This window comes from Ostrea edulis, chromosome 4, assembly GCF_947568905.1.
Source record: "Ostrea edulis chromosome 4, xbOstEdul1.1, whole genome shotgun sequence".
In the NCBI taxonomy this organism is placed as follows: domain Eukaryota; kingdom Metazoa; phylum Mollusca; class Bivalvia; order Ostreida; family Ostreidae; genus Ostrea; species Ostrea edulis.
Window position 1 is genome coordinate 45145255 of NC_079167.1, and position 13484 is coordinate 45158738.

Genomic DNA, 13484 nt, shown 5'->3' on the forward strand with positions numbered 1-13484 from the left:
CTATCCCCCCTCCCCATTTTCCAGGATTGTACGTGTTTTATGACTGAAAATTATCATACATGTATCATACATTGCATACATTTCCTCAGAATCTTTAGCCCGTGTTTTAATACAGTCAGATTTATAATAAAATATCAGAAGTTACTTGTTCAATATCAATGTAGTACATTCAGCGATAAAAGTTCTGCCACGATGTACATCTAGGTATGTCGGACTGACACCTCTGGATTCTGAAAATGTCCATCTCTTCGATTGGCGAGTAAAATTTATCCCAGCCTGTACTTGTAAATGAGAGGCCACTGACAGATTTCTAGCTGTCTGCCCACAAACTTTATACAGTTTCAAATACAAGTATAACCATAAAGAAATTCGTCGTCACAAACCATCTTTAAACTGACATTTACACATGCAATGTTTTGAAAATAAAATAACTTATAATTGAACGCCCTGAATTTATAGTCGGCAAGAGTGTGTACCTGTAAATACAGCCATTTTGGGTAAAATATTTGGAGTTTTACTCAAATTATTTTTTATATTTGTGGCGAAAAGGGGGGGATCTACATCTGTCATTGCAATTTCTGTTATGACACGATACGTGCCTATACATAATCAAGTACATTTCAAGGGGGCTAAAACGAATAAAAGAGGGAAGATACAGAGACGTCAAAAGCATTCTATTGGGGGTTAAACTTACCTTTCCCCAAAGAGTACATTTGAGAATATGGCAGCCCCCCCCCCCCCCCCCCCCCCCCCCCCCCCCCAGATCACACAGATCTATGAAAAATAATTTATATCAATCGAGCAATATTGAACAAAAATAATTTTTTTAAAAATAATTTGATTAACTATTTTTCTGCATTTAAAACATATCAGTTGATATTAACAATTCCAGCTTATGCTGCAGTGTACTTGTAAATGATTTGCACACAGAATGAACACGTTCAGGTACTTTGGAGAAAGTTACCCAAACATTGCAGTCTGGTTTATTTTTGAAAAACAATGAGAGCGTTGATTTCCTAATTTAATTGATTTTTTTTACTATTTTGAAAAGGGGGGGGGGGGTGTTATGCAAGATCTTTGCACGTGTCGATCCTTGTAAAAACCCGAGCTTTGAGTTGATGAGATACCATCATCTCTTGAGAATCAGAAGTTCTGTTCTGATTTCATACAAAATAATTATGCCAGTCGTATGTAAACAAATGAATGTCTGCGTGATTTCCAATTTAATTTTTAACCCCCCCCCCCCCCCCCCCCCAAATCACACCGGACTCGATCAAGAAATTCGTTTTTGTTTCCATTAACATTTTCTTACTCTCTCGTACAAATGATTTCAACTGTTTTCGATTTTGAACAGCACCCATATTAATATAACTCTTATAATATATGCGAAGTATGAGTGTGTTACTACCCGGAAGTTGTCATATTCACACTAAATGTAAGAATACAAAGAGAGATAACTCACGTTTTCGGAAAGGCCTATAGAGAGACGACACTCATTCTATCAAGCTAAATAAGCGTCTGAAAGGGAAGTATTCCCGGGAAAAGGGTTTTCTTTGGGGGAGAGATATTAAAAAATGGGTTTAGAATGTTTTGGGGGAGATTATTCTAAATAAGACATTGTAAATGGTTCAAACTAATCTGCACCGCGGTGCAAATAACAGGAGTATATATAGGGTGACAACTGACAAGACTCGCTTTTAAAAGGCTCAATCTAATTTGCACCGTGGTGCAAATAACAGGAGTATATATAGAGAGACGACATTTATTCTATCAAGCTAAATACGCCCGTGAAAGGACATTATTCCCGAGAAAAGGGGTTTCATACTAAAAATATTTAAAAGGCTTGAACTAATCTGCTCCACGGTGCAAATAACAGGAGTATATATAGGGTGACGATTGATCGAGTCTGCACTGCTGTGCAAATAACAGGAGTATATATAGAGAGACGACACTCATTCTACCAAGCTAATTACGCATTTGAAAGGGAAGTATTCCCTGGAAAAGGGTTTTCTTAGCAGGAGAGATATCAAAAATTGGGATCACAATTTGTGTAGAATTGCATGCATTTGAATGACTGTCTGTTCAAGGATATATAGCATTTTTTGTACTATAACAGGGTTTTGACATTTACTTTTTTGAGCACTAGACTGCAGTCGGGCTATTTCAAATGATTTTTGCTAGACCTGACCTTAAATCCACTAGCCCCGACCAACTTTCCAGAAACTGATAGTTTCTCCATATTTAAATGTACTTAATTCAAATGACAAACATAAAGTTTGCATGAACTAAAACGTACTTAATTGTCTCAAAAAAGATCTTTAGTCTCGTCATTCAATTTAATGCTTTCATTTTCAAACACATTTTCTGTTTAGATCTTTAAATTCTACCCGGCACGGAAATTCTCTAGTCCATTTAAAATAAAACGACCTCGGCCGTTTTTTTAAATCTCTATTTCATATAAGCCAGGTGCTTTGTTTCTTCCCAACCTTTTACTTCTTTTCTCTTGGGACATCTTTTCTTGAGGACGAGAAGTCGTATTTGAATATAGAGACATTCTCGCACATATGTCAAAACCAAAAATAGCTGTATACGACGTAATTTATTAATTTGATAAACACTTTCTTATATTTGATTCAAATAAACGGGTTTTTTTTAATGAAAATAAATTCATCTAAAACATAACTTTACACACATTAACATCGAGTAGATGTCGTAAAACATCACTTATTTATTAGAACTAAAATAGAAAGTGTGTCATCATGCGGTTCAAAATTGCTCGCAAACTCTACAGTTATTCTTTTTTAGTTAAGAATAAAATATCTTATGGTTTCAAGTAAAGTTTCTTGTTTATTTTTTCAACACGACAAGTCGGACTAGTAAATCGACATTTTACCCGACCGGACCTATCATTCAGTAGACTCAGTCAGTCGGACGTGCCTTAGTGTCAAACCCTGGATAAATGAATAGGTTCTTTGGTTGTTTATTCCGGCATACAAGATACAGGAACACAGATCACTGAATAGGGAATAAGCTGCAAACAAATCACTATTTATTTTTCAAGAACATACAAATGGATGTTTATTCCGTAAGATACAGTCAGGGTTTGACATTTACTTTTTTTAGCACTAGACCAGTCGGGCTACTTCAAATGATTTTTACTAGATCTGACTTTATATCCACTAGCCCTGACCAACTTTCCAGAAAAAAACTGATAGTTTCTCCATATTTAAATACTTCATTTACAGTTATTGGGAAGGCCATGCGCCCTGCTCCATAGTCCCATTCAGGTGAAAATTGGCACATTAAATTATCTAATCCATGCGCCAAAGTGCGCATTCATTATTGATTGTAACTTCCGGGTTTTTTTCTCTAGAATGAATTGAGTACGACTTACTTATTTTTTGTACTTTCATTTTTAATTCCTATGTATTCTGATACACCGAATCTCATTGGTTGAAGCAATACAAATCAAAATAGATAACCAATAAACTATTTCCTCTTCCATCACATCTCATCACGTCTTCTCATGCCTATACTTTAGCGTTTAAGCTTCGGAAGTCCAAGGACAGATATAGAATCAACAGAAAGTGGAGATAAAAACAAATAATGGAAAAACAAAAAAACGAGAGACCGCCTTCAAATACCAATGCCAAGAAAAGCAATGATACCGTTGAGAAGGGGACATTGAAACAAAGTAGAAACATTAATTTTCAAGAGCGGTGGAAAAGATTGTGATCATGGTTCAGAGTTTATATTAAGGTAAGGTTTGCAACAACAGGGAGATAACTCTTGATATACCTCAGTGCACTTCGCGCTTTATGATGTCATAAGGAAAAAATGCGTCACGTCATAGTTGAATCGAGGGAAAATGTCATGTCATAATATTTACTTGCTATCTACGACCGCTGTCAAGTGTCAAGTGGCGTATGTGTAACCATCTATGACAAAATAATAATGTTTCTCAAACGATCATTTATAAATTATTTTCTTTGAGATTATAAAAGTCTAAAATTTTTATATACACATATGTAGTATGCGCTACGGTTAATTTCCATTAAAATTATGTTGTTACCATGTAATCTCTGTGAATCTTGCTAGGGAAAGTAGGATTGTTTATTTTGATGCTGTTATAATCGATCATTGTTTGTGAAAAGTATCCTCAAAGACAAGGTTCGGCATTAACGAAGCTAGGAATTTTTATGACATTCACAAGCATTTTTTAAAATAAACCCGACAATGCTCTCTAATTACATGCACTTCATATTTCAATGCTATGACATCTACTTGCGCTAATAGAGCGATTTATCGCATGAACTTTGAAATGTAGAAAACGCGACTGATATGATCATGTAAGAATAAAAAAGGGGTCTTCTCTAGTACATCTTAAAATAGTCTTAATTTTGTCTGAGGAACATTTGCATAACGTCGACATAAAACAGATTTATTAGTGTCATTTTTACTAACTTAATGTTACCCCCACCCCTCTAGATCCACCACTGACCGGGTTTTATATTGTCACGAAGGTTACAGTTGTATGTTCAACTATGTAAACAAACATCAAGCAGAGGGAAATTATTCCAAAGATGTAGTATATAAGACAGGTTCGGGCTAATGTAACACGGAATTTATGACGAAGCAGGACCGTGGAAAACCCGCCGGGATATTGAAAATATTGTATTGTATTGAATTTAGAAAAAAAACTCACCATCTTAATTTCTAATAAATGTGATACTACAATGCTTAACAAATAAATATAAATATCATTTTGGGGCTGGAATTGTATCTTATTCATGAAAATGCTCAATGCACTCTTCAAAAGTTGTACAATATTTATAAAACAAAGTGACAAATCGCATAAATGAAATAATTCTTTTTAATGTTACCATGGAAACAAAGCCCGGTGGGTAGTAATTCTATATGCTTTCTTAAATATTTATGGTCCAAATATTATGTTTAAAGTAAAAAAAATTCTGACATAGACCTTGTAATGTTGCTCAATATACTTTTGTTGCCATGGCAACCAATTTAAATTTTATTCAAGATATAAAAAGTGCAATTTTTTGTGTTTTAAAATAACATTTTTCTACCAATTAGTATAATCTTAGAGATAATACTCTTTTTAAAAATTCTACCAGTTTTTTACCTCATAAGTTTGCCTCGTGTAGTTTTTATACCATAAGTATTCCCTTTTGTACAAAGATCCCGAAAATGTAAAACATCACAAAAATAAGCCCATCTGGTCAAAAAACGATATGGGCGATTTTTTTTTAACAAGTCAATTTCTAAAAGATAAATTCCTACTGAACATACTGATATGCAACATGACTTTGTTCGCTACATGTCAAAATGTCGCAAACCTTACCTTAAAACAATAATGTTCCACTGCACATTTGCTATTTATTGAAAATGGTCATTCAACATATGTTGATGGCCCATTAAATCTGAAAATGGCCCATTGAAAACTTGAATCGTGGGGCCATAGTCCCATAGACCATTTTGGCCTTCCCAATCACTGCATTTAAATGACAAACATTAAGTTTGAACCAAAACGTATTTAATTGTCTCAAAATATCTTAAGTCTCGTCATTCCTTGAGGACAAGAAGTCGTATTTAAATATAGAGACATTCCCACACATATGTCAACACCGATAAATATCTGTTTACGATGTAGTTTATTAACTTGATAAACACTTTATTATAGTCAATTCAAATAAATTGTTTAAAATTAACATCAAGTAGATGTCGTAAAACATCACTTCCGACCGCGACTTATTTATAAGAACTAAAAATCGAGATTATTCCATCACACGTTTCAAGATTGCTTGCAAACTCTTTACAGTTATTTTCTTTTAGTTAGGCCAAGATAAATAAATTGTGTGTTTCCGGTTCCCCGACCAACCCTAAAATATTTGAGTCGACTCTTAAAAATTTATCCGCCGATTAGGGCTGTGCAGTGCACCGAAAATTTCGGTGCACCGCGATTCATACCATTCGATTCGATGTGTCGATTACAAATTCCGGATTTCAGTTCAGATTTTACATACACCAAAACAACAAATATGGCGTCCGAGTGATGTGCAGAACATGTGGTTTTTTATGCAACAGGGATTTAAATCACTACCGTGTTGAGAGTTAGCATTTTCACCACTCGGATACGTAACAGAATATGGTCCGTAAGGTCATTGTAGTTTATCTTTACATGACATATAGCATTTCTGTCAGTGGTGGAGTGAAATCAACATCGTAGGTAATGACACAGATTTGACAGTTAATATGAGAGAAGTAAATCAATAAAGGAGATATTTTCAAAGACTCTCAATTGATAGAATTGTTGAATTTTTACATATCAATGAAAACAATATCATATACATTTTAGATTCACTATAGATTTGTTTAATAATCTAAAACTTATGCAGCACATTAATATAACAAATTTTAATAGACTGTCAATGTTTTCTTTTTTCTATCAAAGTTATAAAATGTCATTATAAATAGATATGATGTTTACAAATGACGACATATAGTTATATAACTTGAATAAAATAAAATCAAAGATGCTACTCATTAAAATTGTTAATTTTTGTGTTATTATTAGATAAATTGGACCTAACATGAACCGAATCGAAAATAATCGAACCTGAATCGTCCCAGCCCTACCGCCGATATATATTCTGGAAGTAAACAATTCCGGTTTCACTATTAGAAATCCTAATCTCCATCACTTGCTTGTTTGAGAAAATACATATATATCCTATACGTAAATGGCAGCGTGCTTGCCAAGCACATTGCTGGCAACAGGGCTCACGCTGCCCATCGCATTTTACGATTTTTCAGGGAAAAAATGCGATAGAAATTCCGGAAATGCAACACAGACATTTCGTATTTTAGATATCTCAGCGCCATCTTGAATGTCAGCTGTTGGCATCCAAACAGCCTCAGGGCTGTTTTACCTGTGCATAATGAATGTGGATACCCTGTCGCATGGAAACAATAAGACTTAGGGGCGTCTTGTTTATTTAGCAGTTTACTCAAGACAAAGGGTTGATCCTCTATGTGCAGGTAGGTGTGAATGAAATTAACTGTGCACGTGCGAGTTGCCTACATATCGTAATATACTGGGGAGATACCCAGAGTCATGTCATTACTGGGGAGCTACCTATTTTGGACTTGGTCAGTTACTATTAAATGGAGGAATGTTGGGAAATTGCATCATTCTTTAGGTCTTTGGAAAATGGCCATAAGGAAACGCAAAATTGTAGGTTCTTCTGAAATTGCTATGCTATCATCTTTTGACTTCACATCATCTTAAGCCATTTAAAATTTATTTCAGACTTCCTGAAGCCCCTTCTCCTCCACATGAGATTCACTAAAGGACCACCTTGTCATTCTGGATTTCAAGATGAAAACGGGATTCTTCAGATAATTCTTTGAAAAATGTGATGTGAAACTATGATCATGTGTTATGTTTACAGAAATTAATCTTCAGTAACTTTGTCATCAGTGACTTTTTCTGAGTATTATATGTCATTTACACTTAAATAACATAATTAATTAACATATAGAAACTCATTTCTTGTCTTTATTTAATGTAGCCAGTTATAGGCTATGAAATACTCCTAAATTTTTCTGGTGTGAAATAGAATTAAGTCAACTTAGCCAAAAACAATATTTGAAAATAAAACCATGATTATGCTGAAATGTCATCTAGACTGACTGAAAAGCAATCTGCTGAAATACAATTTTCGCTATATCATATAATAGTGATTTATGATAAAAGTTAATCAAAGCTATGTTGTATACATCGTGTAAGAATAATAAGAGACATATATATGATATGTTGTATATGCCTCTTGAATAATACACATGAAATATAGATCTAACAGTAAACGTGTAGGAGTCAATGTGCGCACGCCAGGTTGCGACTCAAAATTGTGGTCCAGTGTGAGCCCTGTGACAGGCAATTACAATAGGAAAATGCAAACATCAAGAGGGAGAAAACTTTATGACTATGGTAAAAAACAATGAATCATTGTTTAGAATTTTTGAGATGCATCATGAAGGACCGTCCATCTGAATGGCCAAAACACTGCAAAACTACAATATTATCTGGCCAAATAAACCGCATTCCAAAAAACACCGAGCCGTATGAAGTTCAGGGCAGTATTTCTGTTGGTGATTTAGCCGGATTTGAAATGTAATATTATTTAGAGTTTATATGTGAACCGGATGTTGACCCTACATAATACACAGGGTTGTTAGTGGCAGTGAAACATCTCAGGATCTTCAAAAACAGTATAAAACTGTACTTCCTCTTTGTAAAGACTGTTATTCGCATGGAAAACTGCCATTAGTAAGCTGCCCTTTTGTGAGAAAGAAATGAACCTTGTTTTTCTCATTTTGTTTCTTATCAAAGTTGAATTTTAAACGATAAAATGTTGAAATAAAATAAAATGTTTTTCCTATACCTATACCTACCCTATTTTTTTCCAGGCTGGAATAGGAAACACACTATTTATTTATCTTGGCCTTAAGAATAAAATATCTTACAGTTTAAAGGGACTGGTTCACGATTTTTTATAAATATTGAAAATATAACTCATTTAATGTTGACAGTCAAAATTTTTACCTTTTGAATGAAAGATTAAAAGCAATATTTTAGCCTTAAATCTGTGTTATGTTACTTATGTAAACAAAGACTCGAGTCTTTTTATGTATACAAACAAAGAAGTGAATATTACAGGGGTCAACATTAACGTTTGTCCGCTTGTCCGGTACCAGTGGAAAAACATTTCGGACAAGTGAATATTGATGGGCACTTGTCCGATTGGACAAGTGCTTTTTTATGTAAAGAAGTCTCCAAACAATTTTGTGAAAAGTTTATCGGTAGTTGAGAGTCGGAAGTACATGTGTAATGCATGGAAAATGAACTTCGATCCCGATATCAATCGCTATGTAAACTAGCTGAGTCAAACTCAATCGGGATTGGTGTTCACATATTGCGTACTACTTTCAATCATCCATGGATCTTACTAAGTCACTGATTCAAGACAGGAAATCTCGATAAAATTTTGTTTTATGCGTTTGTTGTTTTTATCAAGAGAATAAGATATAAAAAAAAAATCAATCAAGCAGGTATAAAAATAGACTATATATTAAGTAAATTAAATACAGTTTTAAAGTTGACAATAATAGATCCTTTTTTTAAAATTTTAGTAGACTCGGTCGGTCGGACGTGCCTTAGTGTCAAACCCTGTACAGGAAAACAGATAACTAAATAAGCTGCAAATGAATTAATATATTCATTTTTCAAGGAAGTACAAATGGGTTTTTATTTCGAAAGATAGAGGAAAACAGATCAATAAAAACAGAATAAGCTGCATATGAATTAATATATTTTTCAAGGAATTACGAATGGCTGTTTATCCGCAAGGTTCTCTGAAAACTGAATAAGCTGCATTTCAATTGAGATGTTTTTCAAGGAATTACAAATAGCTGTTTATTCCGTAAGGTACAGTTAAAAAGACAGATCACTGAAAAGGGAACAAGCTGCAAATGAATGAATATATTTTTCAAGGAATTACGAATGGGTGTTTATTCCGCAAGGAACAGGAAAAGAGATCAACTAATCTGATGGGTAATATATATAAGCACAATTAACGTCAACAACGTCAAATATTATTTGCACCGCGGGACTGGGCCGCCCTCACCACAAACCGGGTCCGGTAGCAGGTCGTTCCGTCCCACAGTCGGTCCGTCCCATGGTCGATTCGGCCCATTTTGCTTAGTCGATCCGGCCCCTCCAATTTTTCTTATCAAAGATATAATAAATGAATAATTACTTAAGACAAAGGGACGTTTTAGCATATATATTGCAGTTAGTTATCAAAATTAGATAACTGGCGATGTTGTTTAGTAGATTTATAGCGCAGACTGCCCAGTAGGGCCCCTACTATTAGATAACTGCCGAAGTTAGACTTGTAAATAAAATTGTTTATTCGGGATTTATAATTTTTGTTTGAAGTGCGATGGTTATGAAAATGTGTGCTCATTAACTATTGTAGAAACATCGTTATTTAAATATGTATAGCAATCAATGTAAATGTGTGTCCCCTGTCCACTGATCATTCTGAAAACACCTGAGTGAAAAGTTTTATAACTGCATTGTTGTGCAACCTTTGATCATTAATTACGAGCTTACAGTAACCTAACTATTCTTTGTATTGAAAATGAAGCCCATTTTATCGAATATTGTGATGTGTATAATGATCTTTGAAAAAGCTGTCAAATATCAAAACAGCATATTATTGTCATCCTACCTGATGACAGAAGATATCAGCGGCACACACACCATGAAGATAAAATACGCAAAATGAATTAAACCAATTCAGTACTGTAAATAGCTTGGAAAAAAGTAATGATTTTTTCTGGGCTGGATCGACTAGGGGACGTATTAACTAAGGGACGGATAGTCTAGGGACGGATCGGGAATGGGACGAATCGACTAAGGGACGGATTGATAATGGGACGGAACGTCTAGAAAGCACCGGGTCCGTAGGGTACACATTGTCACTTTAACCTGTTAACGATAGTACATTCTATCTAGTTATTGATGTATCTATATCTATGTATTTTGGACACTTAACTTATGCTATATGACTACTCGATCGTCAAAGCCAAAAATGAGGAGTCTAAAATTTGATTGCGCTTACTTACAAATTACAATAACTTTTGACTTTTCCCCGGGAAATTTTTTATATACCTTTCGCGCAATACCCGGGGGGAAAATCGGTATATCCCCCAAAAATACACTGTACCAAACACTGCGACACAATGTCCACGGATTCCTATTAGATTCCTATTAGATGGGTTCATAAATGGTTACATTAAAAAAAAAATTGTAAAGTAAATTGGTACCGTTATACTTCCAGTCTATTCATCGAGAAATCTGATACATCCGGACGCCATTGCTGGCGCCATTGACGTATTATAAAGTATACCACGCCCGATGAAATATTAAAGACGATAATATTATCAAGGTAGTTTTTTAGTAAATTTTATATATCATTATTTTCTAATTTAATTAATGAAAGGCGCATTACCTGTCCTTTTGTCACCAAAATGAATTCAATGAATTTTTTTTGTATCATAACAGTAATAACAATAGTTGATAATTGTAATAACAATCAGTAATAATAATTTAATTGTTTTAGGTTTTCAATCTCAAAAGCAGGCATATGAATATGTACTTTAGGCGATTAAATAATTGTCTTTCTTTTCTTTACACTATAAGCTGTTATTTATTAGCTTTCTCTAATTTTTGTACCCCAAAAAATATGTTTTATTAGTCATTATTATACATTCCTATGCCATTGATATATGTTAAAAAGTCAAAGAATCATTTGATAAACAATTCGGTTTATATATAATGCAACACTGGAAAAGATACCTGGGTGGTTGCTTCAAGCCAAATCTCTGGACATTTTAAGCGACACCTAAAAAAAATTTTTTAAAGATTGCTTTTAATATCTAGCTAAAAGACAGTTCTAGGTTATTTACAAACTGTTTAAAGATTTTCTTTATATATTAGTATGTAAAAATTTGATTCCCTGTTGGGGCCCATCCTACCCCTGGGGGGGGGGGGGGGCATGATTTGAACAAACTTGAATCTGCACTATGTCAGGAAGCTTTCATGGACAAATTTGGAAGAAGATTTTCCCTATATATTTGCATGTAAAACTTCAATCCCCTATTGTGGCGCAACCTACCCCTGGGGGCCATGATTTGAACAAACTTGAATCTGAACTATATCAGGAAGCTTTCATGTAAATCTCAGCTCTTCTGGCCCATTGGTTCTTGAGAAGATTTTTAAAGAGTTTCCTTATTTATTCTTATGTAAAACTTTGATCCCCTATTGTGGCCCCAACCTACCCCCGGGGGCAATGTTTTGAACAAACTTGAATCTGCACTATGTCAGGAAACTTTCATGTAAATCTCAGCTTTTCTGGCCCAGTGGTTCTTGAGAAGAAGATTTTAAAAGATTTTCTTTATTCATTCCCATGTAAAACTTTGATCCCCTATTGTGGCCCCAGCCTACCCCCAGGGGCCATCATTAGAGCAAACTTGAATCTGCACTATGTCAGAAAGCTTTCATGTAAATCTCAGCTCTTCTGGACCAGTGGTTCTCGAGAAAAAGATTTTCTCTGTTGATTTGATTTGATTTAAACATATTTTATTGAGAAACTCAATATTGGATCGGGCAACAGGCATAGCCTATGTAGGCCCTCTCCCAGATTTTCTCTGTTTATTCCAATGTAAAACTTTGATCCCCCTATTGTGGCGCCAACATACCCCTGGGGGCCATGATTTGAACAAACTTGAATCTGCACTACGTCAGAAAGCTGTCATGTAAATCTCAGCTTTACTGAACCAGTGGTTCTTGAGGAGAAAATGTTCTCTATTTTTTCCCATGTAAAAATTTGATCCCCTATTGTGGTTCCAACATACGCCCGGGACCATGATTTGAACAAACTTGAATCTGAACCATGTCAGGAAGCTTTCATGTAAATCTCAGCTCTTCTGGTCCAGTGGTTCTTGAGAAGAAGATTTTCTCTATTTATTCCTATGTAAAACTTTGATCCCCTATTGTGGCCCCAACCTACCCCCGGGGACCATGATTTTAATAAACCTGAATCTGCACTATGTCAGGAAGCTTTCATGTAAATCTCAGCTTTTCTGGCTCAGTGGTTCTTGAGAAGAAGATTTTAAAAGATTTTCCCTATTTATTCCTATGTAAAACTTTGATCCCCTATTGTGGCCCCAACATAACCCCCCCCCCCCCGGGGGGGGGGGGGGCATAATTTGAACAAACTTGAATCTGCATTATGTCAGGAAGCTTTCATGTAAATATCAGCTGTTCTGGACCAATGGTTCTTGAGAAGAAGATTTTTAAAGATTTTCTCTATTTATTCCCTTGTAAAACTTTGATCCCCTATTGTGGCACCAACTTACCCGTGGGGGCCATGATTTGAGCAAACTTGAATCTGCATTATGTCAGGAAGCTTTCATGTAAATTTCAGCTCCTCTGACCCAGTGGTTCTTGAAAGGAAGATATTTAAATGACCCAACCCTATTTTGCATTTTTGTGATTATCTCCCCTTTGAAAGGGGCATGACCCATCACTTGAAAAAGTTGAAAGCCCTTCACCCGAGGATGCTTTGTGCCAAGTTTGGTTGAAATTGACCCAGTGGTTCTGGAGAAGAAGATGAAAATGTGAAAAGTTGTTCGACGTCGCCGACAACGACGACAGAAAACGGATCAATTTTGATCAGAAAAGCTCACTTGAGCCTTCGGCTCAGGTGAGCTAAAATGGGAGAAATTATGAAGTTATCAACAGCAAGAGACAACCAAAAAATCATAGGAGTAGTAGTTTTAGTTTCCTTACTTATCTATTTTGTTTTCTTTTTATGTAAATATTCTATCGTCCC

The 13484-nt window shown here is 35.1% G+C and overlaps 1 protein-coding gene across 2 annotated transcripts in view; it reads right to left on the minus strand.

The window, feature by feature from the left end:
• Positions 1–10999, minus strand: part of LOC125671003 (FAD-dependent oxidoreductase domain-containing protein 2-like) — a 147895-nt gene extending 136896 nt beyond the window's left edge. For both annotated transcript variants that reach the window (XM_048906479.2, XM_048906478.2), the window contains exon 1: positions 10915–10999. The gene's annotated coding sequence lies outside the window, so the exon portion shown is untranslated. The remainder of the gene's footprint in view (positions 1–10914) is intronic.
• Between the last annotated feature and the right edge of the window lie 2485 nt (positions 11000–13484).